Source organism: Esox lucius, chromosome 1 (assembly GCF_011004845.1).
Source record: "Esox lucius isolate fEsoLuc1 chromosome 1, fEsoLuc1.pri, whole genome shotgun sequence".
Lineage (NCBI taxonomy): Eukaryota > Metazoa > Chordata > Actinopteri > Esociformes > Esocidae > Esox > Esox lucius.
The window spans coordinates 18879901-18899546 of NC_047569.1; positions in this window are offsets into that span (position 1 = coordinate 18879901).

The window sequence follows — 19646 nt, forward strand, 5'->3', positions numbered from 1 at the left end:
TTCAAGCATAAGGGTGTCCATCAGTGCACGTGGCACCAGGACACCCTAGGCCGCAGGTCGATGATCGACTTTGTTGTCGTCTCATCTGACCTGCGGCCGTATGTCTTGGACACTCGGGTGAAGAGAGGGGCGGAGCTGTCAACTGATCACCACCTGGTGGTGAGTTGGATCCGATGGCGGGGGAGGAAGCTGGACAGACTCGGCAGGCCCAAGCGTACTGTAAGGGTCTGCTGGGAACGTCTGGCCGAGTCTCCTGTCAGAGAGATCTTTAACTCCCACCTCCGGCAGAGTTTCGACTGGATCCCGAGGGAGGTTGGAGATATTGAGTCCGAGTGGACCATGTTCTCCACCGCCATTGTCGAAGCGGCCGCTCGGAGCTGTGGCCGTAAGGTCTCCGGTGCCTGTCGAGGCGGCAATCCCCGAACCCGGTGGTGGACACCGGAAGTAAGGGATGCCGTCAAGCTGAAGAAGGAGTCCTATCAGGCCTGGTTGGCTTGTGGGACTCCTGAGGCAGCTGACGGGTACCGACAGGCCAAGCGGGCTGCAGCCCGGGTGGTTGTGGAGGCAAAAACTCGGGCCTGGGAGGAGTTCGGTGAGGCCATGGAGAAGGACTATCGGCTGGCCTCGAAGAGATTCTGGCAAACCATCCGGCGCCTCAGGAGAGGGAAACAGTGCCCTACCAACGCTGTTTACAGTAGAGGTGGGCAGCTGTTGACCTCAACTGAGGATGTCGTCGGGCGGTGGAAGGAGTACTTCGAGGATCTCCTCAATCCCGCTGACACGTCTTCCATTGAGGAAGCAGAGGATGAGGGCTCAGAGGTGGACTCGTCCATCACCCGGGCTGAAGTCACTGAGGTGGTCAAGAAACTCCTCGGTGGCAAGGCACCGGGGGTGGATGAGATCCGCCCTGAGTACCTCAAGTCTCTGGATGTTGTGGGGCTGTCTTGGTTGACACGCCTGTGCAACATCGCGTGGCGGTCGGGGACAGTGCCTCTGGGATGGCAGACCGGGGTGGTGGTCCCTCTTTATAAGAAGGGGGACCGGAGGGTGTGTTCCAACTATAGGGGGATCACACTTCTCAGCCTCCCCGGGAAAGTCTATGCCAGGGTTCTGGAGAGGAGAATACGGCCGATAGTAGAACCTCGGATTCAGGAGGAACAGTGTGGTTTTCGTCCGGGCCGTGGAACACTGGACCAGCTCTATACCCTCTACGGGGTGTTGGAGGGTTCATGGGAGTTTGCCCAACCAATCCACATGTGTTTTGTGGATTTGGAGAAAGCATTCGACTGTGTCCCTCGCGGCATCTTGTGGAGGGTGCTTGGGGAATATGGGGTCCTGGGTCCTTTGCTAAGGGCTGTCAGGTCCCTGTACAACCGAAGCAGGAGCTTGGTCCGCATTGCCGGCAGTAAGTCAGACTTGTTCCCAGTGCATGTTGGACTCCGGCAGGGCTGCCCTTTGTCACCGGTTCTGTTCGTAATTTTTATGGACAGAATTTCTAGGCGCAGCCAGGGGCCGGAGGGTGTCAGGTTTGGGGACCACACAATTTCGTCTCTGCTCTTTGCAGATGATGTTGTCGTGTTGGCCCCTTCTAACCAGGACCTTCAGCATGCACTGGGACGGTTTGCAGCCGAGTGTGAAGCGGTGGGGATGAAAATCAGTACCTCCAAATCTGAGGCCATGGTCCTCAGTCGGAAAAGGGTGGCTTGCCCACTTCAGGTTGGTGGAGAGTGCCTGCCTCAAGTGGAGGAGTTTAAGTATCTAGGGGTCTTGTTCACGAGTGAGGGAAGGATGGAACGGGAGATTGACAGACGGATCGGTGCAGCTTCTGCAGTAATGCAGTCGATGTATCGGTCTGTCGTGGTGAAGAAAGAGCTGAGCCGCAAGGCGAAGCTCTCGATTTACCAGTCAATCTACGTTCCTACTCTCACCTATGGTCATGAGCTTTGGGTCATGACCGAAAGGACAAGATCCCGGATACAGGCGGCCGAAATGAGCTTTCTCCGCAGGGTGGCCGGGCGATCCCTTAGAGATAGGGTGAGAAGCTCGGTCACCCGGGAGGAGCTCAGAGTAGAGCCGCTGCTCCTCCACATCGAGAGGGGTCAGCTGAGGTGGCTTGGGCATCTTTTTCGGATGCCTCCGGAACGCCTTCCTGGGAAGGTGTTCCGGTCCCGTCCCACCGGGAAGAGACCCCGGGGAAGACCTAGGACACGCTGGAGGGACTATGTCTCCCGGCTGGCCTGGGAACGCCTCGGTGTCCCCCCGGAAGAGCTAGAGGAAGTGTCTGGGGAGAGGGAAGTCTGGGCATCCCTGCTTAGACTGCTGCCCCCGCGACCCGGCCCCGGATAAAGCGGGAGAAGATGGATGGATGGATTCTTAATTGAAATAATAATTGTGTCCCTCAAACTTTGCTTTTGTCAATTATAGCCATTATAGCCTTGCAGACCTTTGGCATTCTAGTTGTCAATTTGTTTAGGTAATCTGAGATTTCACCCCATGCTTCCTGAAGCACCTCCCACAAGTTGAAATGGCTTGATGGGCATTTACCATACCATCAAGCTGCTCCCACAACAGCTCAGTAGGGAGCTTGAGATCCGGTGACTGTGCTGGCCACTCCATTAAAGACAGAATACCAGCTGACTACTTCTTCCCTAAATAGTTACTGCATAGTTTGAGGCTGTGCTTTGGGTCATTGTGCTGTTGTAGGAGGAAATTGGGTCCAAACAAGCGCTTTACACCGAGTGTGGCATGGTGTAGCAAAATGGAATGATAGACCTCCTTCTTCAAGATCCCTTTTACCCTGTACAAATCTCCCACTTTACCACCACCAAAGCACACCCAGACCATCACAATGCCTCCACCATGCTTGACAGATGGTGTCAAGCACTCCTCCAGCATATTTTCATTTGGTCTGCATCTGACAAATATTCCTCTTTGTTATCCGAACACCTTAAACTTGTGTTCTTTTGCCCTTCTTAATCTTTTCTTTTTATTGGCCAGTGTGAGATGTGGCTTTTTCTTTGCAGCTCTGCCTAGAAGGCCAGCATCCCAAAGATGCCTCTCCACTGTTGACGTTGAGACCAAGAAAAAGTAGAACATATCAATAGTAATTTTGTACTGGTGTGTGTAAAAAGGTTGTAGGATAGTTAGATAAATCACACTTTGTCTATGCATACGACCATTGTGAATTCCATTAATAGGAACCAATGTTGGATAGTTTCTACACATGCTTGATTAATGAGTCCCCTGGAATAATTTTTTACTTACAAGCCCAAGATAGTCATTGGCATATTGTTGCTTGTTCCTGGTTCATGACTACAACACAAAATCATCATCTTCCCTGCCTATTTTCTATGGATGGCAACATTACACACCCACGGTGTATAATTCCATATTTACATAATTCTTTCCATGGAAAGTAACATCTAAACTTAAGCCATGTGGCCAGTAGTATTTTTTCCACACAATCATTCTGTATGACTAAGTAGAAACATCAGCCTTTTTTTCCTGTGTGAAAATGTGTGATGTCACTAGATGACGTGCCAAGCATGTCCAACGTTGTACAAACTCTGACATATGACCCAGCGCCCCCTGCACATACTCTTCCCACTGCTCCCCAGACAGTTACGCTGCACATTTAAAAAAAGCCAGATAGATAAAGTGAAAAAAGAAAGGACTTTTTTGTTGAGCCTGGTTCCCAAACACGTGTGGCCTAGAATCAGGCAACAATAAACAGGGCCCTTTAAGTGACTCAGCCATAGTGTGAACCAGACATACAGTGCCTGACTACGCCAGCTGGGTACCACCCCGCTGAGCCAATAAAACATAAAAACACAAGATAAAAAATACAATGTAATACATAGTATCAATAGGAAGGAAATGTATGAGAAAAAAATAAAGAGCATAATGAGGTCTCACACCAAAATTGCAAATATTTTTCAACACATACTGTAACATTGAGTTCATTGGAGTCTAGAGAACCTAGATTAGCTAAGATAGCAAGCTCAGGATTGCCCAGTGAGCAATCGCTGGCGGGTAGCCGGCGGCTATAATGTCGTACAGCAAGCAGACCACCAGCTTTTGCCGCTTTTCTCCTGATCTCAATTTGCATAAGCTAATTTGCATCTCAGGCCGCTTTCCACCAGCGGCCCGACTGAGGTTGTGCTCTGCTGTATCTGCTTGTGTTGCCATTTTCTTCCAGCAGAGATGCTATTGTACCCTTTTATTCTTGTACTGATTATTTATTTAAATATTGTTAAATTTTGGTCAACATTGGTAGTTTATAAATAAAATAGACTTTGACTATTGCACTATTGCTTGTGTAAAGGACCTTTGTGTAGACATGTACAGTAAACACATCTCGCCATTGCTTACCATAATATTTTCCCGAACTAATGGCCATTTTCCACTACATGGTACCGGCTCAAGTACTTGTCTATAGCCTCGACTTTAATGTTTCATGGGGGACAGTTCTTTACTCTGTTTAAACACCGCCGTGTCCGCAGATGGCCCTATAGAGAATTGCACATGTGTAAGGCAAGACAATCGCCATTTGGATCCCATGCTGTAGTACGGTGAAAACTAGAAGGAACATTCATTTTAGTGACTTGGTTCTCTCATCAACTCTTGTTCAAAGTGTGGTAGGTATAAGCTATGTGCTCTGAATTGAACAATACAACATGTGGATTATCACATTGTTTTACTACAATTGAAACAAACGAAGATCAAGGATTTTTTGGATATCAGACCGAAAATTGTTGAACACTGAGTTACCTACAGCTATGGTGAGTTCTGTTCTATTATAAATAACTTGCGTTAAGTGTTGTTAGGTTACTGAGTAAGAGCGTAATGACTGTTTTGTGCTTCTTCGCATATCAACAGTTGAACAGGTATGGTAACATTGTTAGCTAACTTGTCTAAATTGTGTTTCTTAGCGTATCAACAAGTTAGAATTTTATAATATGTGTTTACTCCTTGTAACCTTTATCAACTGATATGTAACGTTGGCTAAATCGTGTTTCTTTATGTAACGTTATCCACATCATGTGGATAACGTTAGTCTTGGCAGTAAATTCAGATAGACTAGCTAAACCTGGACTTGTTGCAATTCCGTTACTGAGGTGTCTGTGTATCCACATTGTTCATAGCTAGCCTGTGTGTGTCTTATGCTGCCGGTTTTTTAAACCTCTTTTCTAAACATTGCTTTCAGGTGATGACGTTTTCTGTAGTTTTGTTCCCGGAGGAGGATGACTGTGTGGCAGTAGTTCCACGCCTGTGGCTCAAAGGAGGACTTTGCTACTGGCCACCAAACAGCATCACCAGCAGGAACTCCTTCAGCCACGATAAGTTTGCCAGAACTTGTTCACCACCTGTAGACACCTGGGAGGCTGTCCCTTATAAGCTCATCAAGCATGCAGGTGAATTTGAAAACATAATAACAATTTGAAACTTGGAAAGAAAATATGTTTTGCAGGGTAAATATGCTTACAAAACCTTCACTTTTCCTAGACACGTGAGAGACCGGACGTGTGTATCGCCAGAGGAGTGAAAATCGTTCCAGCGTGGGCCCCTACCACCCCAAGGACACACATCTACACCACAACACCCTGTGGATTGCAGCCCTGGAGGTATGTGAATTACATGTTGATCTCATAATTGCTGCAATGTTTACTTGGTTTCACCGTATTTACCTGTTCACCTACTTTTATGTTTATTTTTAGGATGGAGCAAGCACAGTACTCCAAGGCACCAGAGAGGTACTCCACGCCACCATGTAGAGGATGGCTACATAGGTAAGTGTGGGTTCATTCACTTAACCCAGATGCTTAACTTGTTATTAAAGCATGTTGCTTCCAATTTTATTTGTCAATTTCAATTTATTTTTAAGGGCAAGAAAGCAGTGGTAGGGGGAAGTTTTAGCTCTGCACATGTTGGCGGACACTGCGATTTAAGTTCTGATTGTAAAATAACCAGATATTAAGGACTGAATAATTAACTGTCTTGTCTTTACTTTCAGAACATTTGGAGAAGATCAAGTGGCTGACTGAAAAAAAGGTTGAGCTGAGGGCACAGCTGGCTGTACAATCAGGTAAAAACAAGACTATAGTTACGCTAGCATCTTGTCTTAATGAAACTGCATTTGTCTGAACGTGTGCCCTTTACTGTAATGCAATACTGTTTTGTTTATTTCACTATTAAGCTATTGACATTTCATTGTGCTTTTTTAACTTCTGATAAACGTCTGACTGAAAAGAATGTCAAGCCAAGGGCACAGCTGGCTCTACAATCATGCAAAAACAACACTATAGTTGTGCTAGCATGTTGTCTTCATGAAACATTTCATTTGTCTTGAATGTCATGCAATTCTCAAAATTTTGTCAGACCATTTAAGTACAATATCTGATTACTGTATTACAGGAGCCATAAGGAAGAATCCTTCCAACCGGGATGCCACTGATGAGGCTGTCCAGAACCAGGTCCCCTGGTTCCCCAAAAGGGCAGCTGACCACGCAGGTGGGAGATGTTGCGGCTGTATAAGGGACCTGCCGTGAATATGAATGACATCTCCTGCACAACCAATATTGCTGCTCAGCTGCAGTACTGTATATATATGCCAAATGAAATTAAGGGAGAAACGAAAGGGAAAATGTACAGATATAATGCAGACCGAAGAATTTCCCTTGGCTAACTTTTGATGCAAAAATGCACAAAATCGCATTAAGAACACTACCCGCAGGAGCCTCCTTGTCTTCACTGCTGAAGACATAATCCGGATCTACACAGAAGTTGCCCATTGGAGTAGTTTAACCCTAGCCAGGTAGCAGCGAAATGGTTGTTCTCTTAGAGGGCCAGGAGGACAAATGTGAAAGTGGCCCGCAAACATGCCAGATCTGTGACAAACACACACACACACACCACTTCCCATGTTTTTATTCTCTTATTAGTGATTTACACTAATTGAATATAAATAATGTATGATGTTTGTCATTTAAATTGAGATATGCATTGCTTATTTGAAGCATAATAATACATCGATTGTTTGTATTAAGTTATGTCCCTGCAATTTATCATTATGGGCAAATAAAGAAAATGTTTGTTTGAAAACATTACTTGTTAAGGTTTGGATTTTATGTGCCCTGTATGCTACATTCATGTATTTTACCAGTCACATACCTTTTCAATTGATGAACTGCACAACTTGAGGATGTTTTTAGAGATGGTAGAGATGTTTTATACTCGTGCTGCAATTTTGTGGCCTGTGCTACAAAACGGTCAACCTCTGTAGCAGATGTGCAAAAAAGGTTAACACAAAGCCCTGCAGCCATATTCTATTTGCTGAAATCTCCATTGTCTGCACTCTCAACTGCCTTTAGATTCCACAGACTAACTTTACATAATGTTTTATGGACATATAATATTTTTGTAGTTAACATTAATTCTGTAAATATATTCCATCTTCCCTTGATTAGTTAACTTTCATCCACTTGCTAATAGTAGGCTATGCAGTATTTATTGTCAGCACACCACTACCCCTAAATTGTTGAAAGTAAATAAACAAGTGTCAAGGTGAGCATGACATAAAAACAACTTTCCTTAGTACCAAAAACTGGAGAGATTCTGAATGAATGGTCTCAGATCCCTTGAGGTGTTCTCCAACCTCACCAAACATAACAGAAGAAGCAATTGGCAGGGGCCAGGGCACAAGTGCAGGGGCGCAAATAATTGTGACACATATTTTGAATAAAACATAGTTATTTTGTGTTTAAAATAATTAAGTTCTTTAAATAAATTAAAGGTTAGATTTCTCATATATTTTCAGTGTAAGCTGATAAACAACATTACATATGTTAATTGCAGCACAGTATTTGATAGTTTTAAAATCCTGTAAAGTGGCGTCAGTGGGGGTTTGGTTACTAACAGAGAGGTGTTGCGATGAGAACTGTCAGAGAGGGATTGGGTTCTTAGGCCTGATCCATACAAAACACACAAAATACACAAAACTCAAACAAAATTAACAGCTGATACCAAATAATGTGAACCTGAACATTTAGAAGAAATTGTTGACAAAATTATTGAAAACTTTCAGTCATAGCCTTTCCTTGGGAGAGGCTGGGCAGCAGCTCTAATGAAAGTTGTTGTTAGTATTTATTGGGCCACTGTCATAATCATTTATTGAAATAACCTTTTTAGAGATAAATTATACATTTTGATGCAATTATTTAATACTGTTTCATATATTTAATATTTTGAGAATCTTAATGCAGTTGGCTAATAAAATGTGTAATTTTGGCCAACAGTTTTGGCATGAAAGTTTACTGTATTGAAAAAGTGAATTCTGGTTGTACAACAGTGCTTAAACATAACTGTACTCTATTTTTGGAATTGGATCAAATGACCAGAGGCTGAAGCTCCGGAAGCCAAGGCCTAACTTTGAACAGGACTGACAATCTTGCTAGGACACACTAGAAGGACAACCACCCACCCTCCTTCCCTTCCAGGCCATTCCCATTCCCACATCACGGGGGTCGAGCAAGGCGAAGCAGACTCACTCCATGGCAGTCTCATGGGCCGTTGCTGTTGGCTGGGAAAGGCCAGAGCCCACTGTTCTCACATTCTCCCCCTGCAACTCAGCAAGCAGGCTCTGAGGCAGATGTATGGTTAGGGTCTTGGCCGGTGCTCCAGCCTCCAGCCCAAGTAAAGAGAAGAGAAAGGGAAATCCAAAAAAGTTAGTGATGTCAGAAGTATTACAAAGTGAGGAAGTATTACTGGAATCTATAAACGTTTGTCAGTTAGCCTACCATAACTTTCAAGATATTTTGTATCACATTACATATTTTTCAGATTATCACAGGCCTTGTCTCATGAAAAATATAACTCTGCTGTTTAATGGATCATTCAGTCAGAGATACTTTTGGGGAGATGGGAAATGTCACTGGAAGCCTATTAACACGCATCGGTTTCATTCACTTGTACATTGTCAATGGACCACATGGTGTTTGTTGGGACCACATCTCTGTCATGGTGCTGAAAACATCTCAGTATCATGACACACTTTTCTTCACTCCCTGCATGCTTGTCTGTATGCCTGCCTAAACACCCGTGACACGGCTACTCATCTCTCCAAAGTGGCAATTCCCTCTCACTCACTGACTGTATGGAATCCAAATCCTCTTTTGAATTCCATGCAGTAAGTTAACATTGTTGCAAACTATTGTCCACCAGATGCCCGTCCTTGATATCCTTTTCTTTGCTTCCATTGACCCCACTCATTCCCAGTTCCCTTCTACTCACAAGGCAGGCAATGTGCAATGCAACATTACTAGATGCACACTGTCGTCTAATGTCACTTTTGATTCTCAAGCTCTAGTAATAATATGACTGAGAAATATCTAATAATATTAATAAAACTGTGAGAGAAATCTATAGTTGTGCTTTGCCATACAGGCAAGAACACCTAATAATTGTAGTTTTTGAAATCAATAATGCTATTAACATGATTTTGTGAATAATATCTACAAAATCATGTTGTTAAATTCCAGAAGTTTGCCCATTTACCCCAACCTGTAAGGTCTATTCACCAGTTTTTACACAAATCTTTTTTGTTTAATTATTATTAGTGTAATCTTCAACATGACACTGTGGATGATATGCTATCCGTTATTTACTTTTTTCCCCTGAAAAAGAGATGTGGCCTTGATTTTACAGATCCCGGCAAACAGACACATTGGTATCCTTATATGGTGGAAGACTAATAATTATTTATTATCATACAAAGTATAATTTTCATCAAGTGGCTCCACCTGTGCTCCACAACTCCAGCCAGGAGGATATTGAACATCAGTGCTCTCATACCGAGGTAAACAGACAATCATGATATAGAAGCCTACCTCGTGGCATTGGAGAGAACAGCACAGAGAGAACAATGGCCCAAGGATGACTGGACAGGGCCCCTGTCTGTTAAGGGGGTGACCCAACAAAAGCACAGCTAAAGTGTTACTGACATTAGTCATTGGTATGTGTTTAAGCTAAGTTGGTCAAGCTAACCTTGTTACAACAGATCATCAGGTCCAGTGTATATGTCCACTAAATGTCCTACCTCGTATAGCAAGGGTAAGAAAGACCACAACCAAGGTACACCCTTGGTGGTCAACAAGAAAGGGGAAAAGACCAACACTTTACCCAATCCTGTAGATTGTAGGAACTATAGAAAGCATGTACCACAGTCCCAGACACAAACACAGTGTTTTAGGTGTAATGCTAATAAATACATGGCCAGACAATGTTTCATTGAAGACGTCCCCATGTCTACAGGGTCCTCAGATACCCCTGAGCCCAAACCAGTATGTTATCCTACTGCCCAAGACCTTCAAAACATCTGCCGGGAAGACCACAAAGGTCATCGGAGTCATCCCCCACCTTATGGTCCCTGGGCTGCCTACAGTACAGGTGGGCCAGAAGTGGGAGAATGCCTGGGGGGTATAGCATGGAGGTCGGGGTACTTCCTCAGATCTTTACATGGGGAGAAGGCTCCCTGACGGAAAGACTATATCATCTACTCCAGGGTGAGAGCACTTGTAAAGGGTTTGAGAGTAAGGATTGGGGTTTCAGAACCAGAACTCCGACCATGACAGTTTAAAAACTAAAACCTCTGACCATGATCGGGAGCGCCCTCCTCCGGATATCAACACCTGGGATTGAGTTCTTTTTGAGGAACTGATGGGACAGTTTGAGGCCGCCGACCACAGCTACCCTGATCTCTGCCACGCCATGAGGAAGGTGAAGAGGATGGACAGTAGTGTCGGCTCTGAAATTTTATGAACTCCCTATCACGCCATGACACCGGGGCTATTATATTAGGTGGCAGAACTGAGACACAGACTGTATTTAGCACACAAGTATATACTATTTAGCATGTGCTATCCACAGGAAAAGACCACAGAACTATTGGCCGAGAATCACAGGACATCGCCATGTACTGTAACTCATGTGATGTTTGCCAGCATATTACACCTAAACAGCACTACCATAACCTCCTCATTCCTCTCCGTATCATAGAGACCGCGTTTGATTGTACAGACCTGGACCTGATGGGCCACTGCCATGCATGGTGTTCGGACATCCTGGTGGTGGAGTTTCAGTTGTTGATTCCGCTGAGAGTGAGGGACAGGAAGGCCACAGCCAAGGAACTCCATCTTATATTCTCACGAGTGGTTCTCCCATCCACCATCCTCATCCCTACCGAGGCCTGGGAGAACCAACCCTGCCCTTATCGACTTCATAGAACATGTGACCAGCGGTGTAGAATTAGGGGGGAACGGTGGGTTCATGACCCCCCCTAATAATACAGACAGATCAATGTGAACCCGCTGGAAAAGAGTGAAAATCCTGGGATCTAGTGACCCTGACTCCACCAGTAAACAATGCAAACACTATGCTGTTGCATGTGACATTAATGATGCACTGCATGGCAGTGACCTGGCAAACATTCACAGCACAAGGTTAATCAGAATGATCTGGGGAGACGAAAAAACACTAGAAAACACCCTTAGCAGTGTGTTTTAATGTACAATCAGTGAACATTCCCTTAAACCTCTTAGCCTAATGTACTTATTTTGTGAGGATCACTTCCAGATTCATCCATGGTTTTATATTACCGATGTAGTGAAACATTATAGTAAACCAAGTAGCCTACACACACACAAACACACCTTTTATTTTAGCTGTGATTGCTCTTTTCACTATCTCTCCAGGTTAAGTGGAACTCTGGCAGGAAACAAGCTTTATCAGACACAGTGCTTTGCATCAACACCCAAAAATCATATCCGTAACACAACACACTGCTCTGTATCATCAGCGCAATCATATCACCAGATTTGAACTAAAAACATAATAAGAGACTTTTACCTCATTACAAATTAACATTTCTAAGACACACAGACATACACTCACCTAAAGGATTATTAGGAACACCATACTAATACTGTGTTTGACCCCCTTTCGCCTTCAGAACTGCCTTAATTCTACGTGGCATTGATTCAACAAGGTGCTGAAAGCATTCTTTAGAAATGTTGGCCCATATTGATAGGATAGCATCTTGCAGTTGATGGGATGCACATCCAGGGCACGAAGCTCCCGTCCACCACATCCCAAAGATGCTCTATTGGGTTGAGATGTGGTGACTGTGGGGGCCATTTCAGTACAGTGAACTCATTGTCATGTTCAAGAAACTAATTTGAAATGATTCGAGCTTTGTGACATGGTGCATTATCCTGCTGGAAGTAGCCATCAGAGGATGTGTACATGCTGGTCATAAAGGGATGGACATGGTCAGAAACAATGCTCAGGTAGGCCGTGGCATTTAAACAATGCCCAATTGGCACTAAGGGGCTTAAAGTGTGCCAAGAAAACATCCCCCACACTATTATACCATCACCACCAGCCTGCACAGTGGTAACAAGGCATGATGGATCCATGTTCTCATTCTGTTTAGGCCAAATTCTGACTCTGCCATCTGAATGTCTCAACAGAAATCGAGACTCATCAGACCAGGCAATTTTGGTGAGCTCATGCAAATTGTATCCTCTTTTCCTATTTGTAGTGGAGATGAGTGGTACCCGGTGGGGTCTTCTGCTGTTGTAGCCCATCCGCCTCAAGGCTGTGCGTGTTGTGGCTTCACAAATGCTTTGCTGCATACCTCGGTTGTAATGAGTGGTTATTTCAGTCAAAGTTGCTCTTCTATCAGCTTGAATCAGTTGGCCCATTCTCCTCTGACCTCTAGCATCAACAAGGCATTTTCGCCCACAGGACTGCCGCATACTGGATGTTTTTCCCTTTTCACCCCATTCTTTGTAAACCCTAGAAATGGTTGTGCGTGAAAATCCCAGTAACTGAGCAGATTGTGAAATACTCAGACCGGCCCGTGCCACGCTCAAAATTGCTTAAATCACCTTTCTTTCCCATTCCGACATTCAGTTTGGAGTTCAGGAGATTGTCTTGACCAGGACCACACCCGTAAATGCATTGAAGCAACTGCCATGTGATTGGTTGATTAGATAATTGCATTCATGAGAAATTTAACAGGTGTTCCTAATAATCCTTTAGGTGAGTGTATATATGATCATAGCTATAATTACAGTTAGAGTTAAAATGGAAAATGACGCAGCAGTAACCCTAATTAAATGATGAAGTTCTCCCACCCCGACACTTGAATCCTAATCTAAAGATAATGTTCTTTTTTTGTGAAATCAGCAAAACATTTGAGGTTAGAAACTCAAATCACTTATTGGACTGACACTTACTGACAAAGCTATGAGTAATTATCGTTTTGTGTTTTTTTTTGTACTACTTCTATCATGGCAGCAACAGACCCAGCTGTCAGAGTTTGGGACATGCTTCCTCCAAAACCTATGCCAAGCCACTGGTAATACTTTATCTGAGGTTTCCCTAATTATTACTATCCTATTCACACACAGCCTGGCTGTTTCACCATGCCATGAATTACATGTAGGCTTACTCTTCTTGTATGTATGAAAGGCAGGCATAGGAAATGGCAACAACCAAGCCGTGGTTTTTACATAATTCTATCAGCTTTATCTCTGTAGGAATTAGTAATCTGCAGTTTGCAAACAATTTGTTATTTTTGACTAACTCTTTTTACTGACTAGAGAGTAACGGTTCTCCAGCAGTGTTTCTTGAATGGCTGTTCAAGTTTGCAGAGTAAAATTGAGCAAGCTGTAGCAGTATTATAGAGACAGAGACTGCAACTCATTTGATTTTATCGTTAATTTGAATGACTGTTTCTTTCATTCAAATGGCTGACAGAAGAGTTCTACATAACATCACTGGCAGAATTCACATGCTGTCCTCCAGCAAATTGCTGCGTCCAACAAATGTTTGTTCTACGGTCGCAGACAAAAATGTATCAATCCAGGCAGACACGTTTATAATTGATAATTGGACACAGGTTCCTATAATGGATCCGGTTAATTTGATTATTTATTGTGATGACAAATACATTATATGAAAACATACAGTGAGATTTTGATAAAAACACTTGTGAATGACTGAGTGACTTATTTAATTTCATAGTTTATTTTAACTACCCGTTTGTTCATTTGAACGGCTTAGAAGGTTCTATAACATCACTGGCTGGATTCATACGCTGTCCTCCAACTTTACTAAGTGTATCCAACAACAACTTTGCCTCACATGTGCAGAGAGAAATAGACCAATATATAGGGAGCAGTCCCCAAGAAAACGATTTTGAAGTTTTGTACTGATAATTTGACGCAGGACAGGGTGATAAATACCATACATTGACTATTGAATGATGTAATAGTAAACATTTTATAGAACCGACAACTGAGCCTCTGCTTAAGTAAAAAAAAAACTTGTGAACAACTGAGACAATCAATTGAGTTGTTTCTTTTGTACAATGAGCAATTTATAATTAGCCGGTAGGGCAAATGCCGTGTTCTGGGCGTTGCTGACACAAATTAACAAAATCTCTTGAAAGATGTGTTTCTTGTCTTGGAAAGATTAAGAAACCAGGCAAGCCTAGTAAAGCAGGCCCGCAATTAGACAGAACTAATGTTGTTGCCCTGGCTGGATTCATTATGCAGGGTTTTATGTGACAGACTGTGTCTATAACCACGCTATTTAAACAGTTGCACGTAATATGTGTGTGGAGGTGTGGTGTCTGTTTACTTCCTGCATTGTCAAACCAATTAGTCGGAACTCCAGTTCTCAAAACTAGTTCCCTACATTACCTATTAACATCCAAACCAACAACAGCTATAACAGGATCGCAACACAGTGATTTCAAATGGTCCTTGTCGGTGCAGTCCGTCCATCGCATAATAACCGTAAACATTTTTACTTTAGGCTAACTATAATGTAGCCACTGAAGCTTGTAGCCAGCCAAGTTTTAGCCTACCCTGAACAAATCCTAACACCTAATTTGTTTGGTCCGTGGGTAGCATAAAGTCCCAGTCAACAGCATGGCTGTCCACGTCTCTAACCGCAACACTAGCTTATAGCTGGCATGAATCTCAAAACTGGTCCCCTACATTATCTATTAACACTCAAACCTGAGATGAGGTGTGGATCCCAGGTGTGGATGGAGGACCACCAGATCAAGACCCTGTCATAGCCAGCCCAATCGCCAGACCTGAACCCCATTATAAATGGAATTTGATCAAGAGGAAGATGGATGGTCACAAGCCATCAAACAAAGCCGAGATACTTGAATTTTTGTGCCAGGAGTGACATAAAGTCACCCAACAGCAATGTGACAGACTGATGGAGAGCATGCCAAGAGCTGCCAAGAGTTGGCAAGAGCTGTGATTTAAAAATCTGGGTTATTAATTTTGCTTTATTTCCTATTCAAACTAATTTGTATTTTCATGGAAAAAACTAAATTCCTAAGTGAATCCAAACTTTTGAACGGTAGTGTATACAATTATAATTTCAAAACTGCATTTTGTGTTTAAGGGCTGAAACCATTCAGGGTGACAAATATACAATAATAACGGAAATCAGGAATACAACACTGTGTATACCATGACAATCAGCAGCACATTATATTTACATTTTGCAAACATTCTTATCCAGAGCAACTTAAGAGTGTAAGTGAACTCTTTAGTGTAAGGAGCTCCAACAAGAGTAGAAAAAAGGAGGGGGGGGGGGTTGTAAGAATCACAGACAGAGGAAAGCAGAAAGTGGTTGAATCTTAGTGTTACCAAATATCCCAAACTACAGTTACATGTAATCTGAATGACAACAAGGTATTTGCATGTCTTGTCAGAAGAAGCCTCGGCTGTCAGTTAGACAAGACATCTGCTCATGAAGCCTGGTTCCAATCAAGTTTCAATTACATTTAGCTCTCCAGGCACTCAATCATCTTCATCACTGCGCATGGTGGCAAAATACTTTAGAGTCCTCTTCCAGGTAGGTTTATTACAGTTTCATTTATTTCCCTATTTGTAGAAATTTTTATTTTTTTCTGGCGTATAGCTATATAATCATTTCAAAACTTATGAAGGTCAACAACTTTTTGTCTCTTTAGATGTGTATTCTCTGACTATGCCCCTGTAGCCAGATAACTACGGCATTTGGCATCTTTGACCTCACATGTTCATACCCCAGTGAAACAGTAAATCGTGGTAAATCGTGGTCAGTTATTCTGGAGGACAGTTGAAAAAGGTTTTAAGAAATGTGGATTGCAATGCGATCCCGGTGCTCTACTCATATTCTACTTTGCTTCAACAGATGTGAATACAGTACACCTGCTGTACATCCTGTGCATGCACACCCCACAACAATGCCGGCACCGAGGGAGAGAGGGATGTGAAGACAAAGAAAAGGGAGGTGAAGGAGGAGGTGGGGGACAATAGTCCAATTGGAAACATATCCTTTGAAACGTGTCTCATCTACACATTTTATCTGTGAAACAGGCAAGGAGAAAGTAATCCTCCTTTTTCAAAGTGAAGCTAAATTTGGAGCCGAGACCATGCAGACATTTTGGACCAGCTGAGTTGAGCAATCGTCAATTGCTGCTACAACCCAGCCCAGCCCAGGACCCTCACCCCAGTTCTCTCCTCATCTCAGGTGCTTTGATGTGCAGCTGTTGTGTCTTAGCCACGGCCCATCAACCTGCTATCTCTATTTTTATCTGCATGGACCCAGATTGGATTGAATCCAGATGGGCACCCGATCTCCTCCTCTGGGAAAGCTGAGGTCTCCTGCTGATTGACAGAGGGGCCCAATAAGGGACCCCCTGTTCCCGGAGATTTAAAACCAAAATATTACAACAATCTAATCAATAAACAAACACTAAAGAAATAACATTTGTTTACACTATTAAATAATATAGATGCAAATATGATGTACTGCAATACAATTCTGGAATTGCTCCCAGTTGAAAATCCAACTGTGCATAATAGGTCCAGCTGTGAATCTAAAGGAAAATTAAGACCAAAAAGTATTCTACAGATGTTAGAGACACAGTTATACAAATGCTTATATTAGGAAAAGGGTACAAAATAATATCCAAGTTATCAAAACCCAGAGGTACTGTACCTTAAAACGCAGCACCCAAACAGGAAAGTTAAAGCAACAGAGAGGACAACAATCACAGCTACAGAGTTCTGTGTCTGTAATGTGAGTAATGTGTGGAGTAAAAGTGATTAAACCAACCTGATTCTTGAGCAAAAATGCCAAGAAGAATGCCACAATATATTTCTGACAATGTGTGCAAAGCAGGTTATTACTTAAATACTTATAGAAGGAACATATTGATATTTTGTATTTTTCATATAAATATTATGGTTTTGAGTGGTAGTGTTTTAAAATAAAATATTTAATAGATCAAAATGTTAATGTAAAATTTGTATTTCAATTTCTATTTATACTCAGCCTGATTGGAGGGTAATTACTTTTTACCCATGTGGGATTTTCTGAGACAGTTTTCTGAGACATCCAAGACATCTGACGTAAGTGTCCAGTGTGTTTGATAAACCAGCTGGACAGATGAAACAAATAATTATCTGCATCTTTGTTAGGGAAGCTTGTCTGTGTGTTTGTTGTCCTCACCAGCAGCTTGGCTTTTCTACCAACTTCAGTTGGAAAAAGCTAACCATTGATGGCTACTGGCACTCTGGAAAGTTGTGCATATAATGGATAAATCCTGGTTTCAACTTCACCATGCAGATGGCAGAGGTAGGGGATGTTGTGACACATGAGACAAATAGTGGTCACTCCAGATAATGATTAAATCCCCCTAATATATTTTTGAACAAAAGATGCATATACATTCCCAAAGAAATCCATAGATAAAGGCTACATTAATGTATGGTACGTGGCTGAGTTCTGTTGGGGCTTTTCAGTGTATACTGTTGTTCTGTGCTGCTCCTGGAAAAATAACAATATCCACTCTAACTTGTGGAGTGGTGAGTTTTTAGCCTTGACCACTTAATGGTTCCAGTGTAAGTGAAGGGGTCAAATATAAGAATGGTAGAGCTTAAGTACTCTGGGCCCAGAGTTCCAGGGTTAGCCCAACAGGAAACCTGGAGGATACACCTTATTAGGCCTCCACTTCCTACTACTTTGAAGCATTCCGAATTTATGGCACAGGGTTTGCTGCAAATCTGATGAATTTCCTCCCCTCCAAAAATACTTTTGTTCATGAAAAAATAGAGCATTGGGAAAAGAGAGAGAGAAGAAAAATAAAAGAGAGGTGAATAAAATAACCATCTGTGGGGCCTGGGCACTCACCAAAGCCCAGCCAAGAAGTCTGGAAAGAATCACATCTTGGTTCTGTACATATTCTGTAGTCCTTACGTAGAACGTAGAAGGATATTAAATTAATCCCATTGTGTAAAAGCCCCTGTATATCAATGCCAGTAGGTGCAGATTTTCACTACTGTAGGAATATATGCTGACTGAAAATAACTCTCTGAATCCCTCAAAAAACTCACACCTAGCAGCACCTCAAAACATCTTAAGTTCTTCCTAGCCAGTACTATAAAAAACAACTCAGAAAATTCACAGCTTAAACTAATGATAGACATCAATCCGGATGCAGGACAGTTTGGAGAATAATTTGTGCATTTATGTCTGATATCATTTGCAAACATGTGGAGTCTATCAATGAGCATTTGAGCTACGTGGAAAATGTAATATGAAATTCAATGAAGATGCCCTTTGGGTAATACAAGCCCAAAAACCTCAGCAAAACAGAAGAAATATGAATAATTTGGGAAAGTCCTAAAATATTTAACTTTAGTAGAAAAACAAAGACTCTCATGGCTCTCTGCCAATGTTAGAGCAGAGCAACAACTTCAGTCAATCTTAATAACTGTCAATCTTAAGAAACCTGTCGACATGACCTATGAAATTCAGACTATTTAGGCTTGTGAGTTTTGGTTTTGTCTTGCGTGGGCGAGGAGAGAAGGCAGCTTTGTTTCTGCATAATCTGCAAGCTAAAAAAAACAGCTCTGTGTTTCTCTCTGACAACTACGTTCAAATCCTTAGTTGCAGTGGCATTGTGCCTCCAGGTTGCAGACTATCTTAACTGACTGCTCTGTGCATTTACCCACAATATTTTTCACTATCAAAGCCTAAGTAGATGATGTTTAACATACCAACATTACAGATCAAATGCCATTACCAAGTGTTCTCACAGCGAACACTATTTATTGTTCAGGGCAATGTGATCAAACCACTTTTAAGGTTGTTATTGCTTTAATTGATAAGGTAATCAGAACTGTAGAGTTGCATGTTAACAAGATACATGTATGGCGCTCAGACAAATATACACAACATCCAGGTCACTCTCTGTGTTGTGGCTGAACCTTTCCGGGGTTTATCTGGCTTTACCCACTGTACTATATGGAACAATGGCTCCTTCTGGGCTTTAGACACCATTATCTCTGGTTTTGAATCAGATATAAACAATGGCCTACATGAATGGCAAAAACACGACAGAAAAATCTAGGAAAACTATATTTCTCTGACTGACAGAAGTATAGGTGCCAAATTGAAACATGTTGATTGCATGCCAACATTTTATATTTGACTCGCTCCATTGTTGTTCTCTTGACCTGAGTGGAAGGGCATTCTGTTCACATGCTAGTCTTGGTATAGTATGT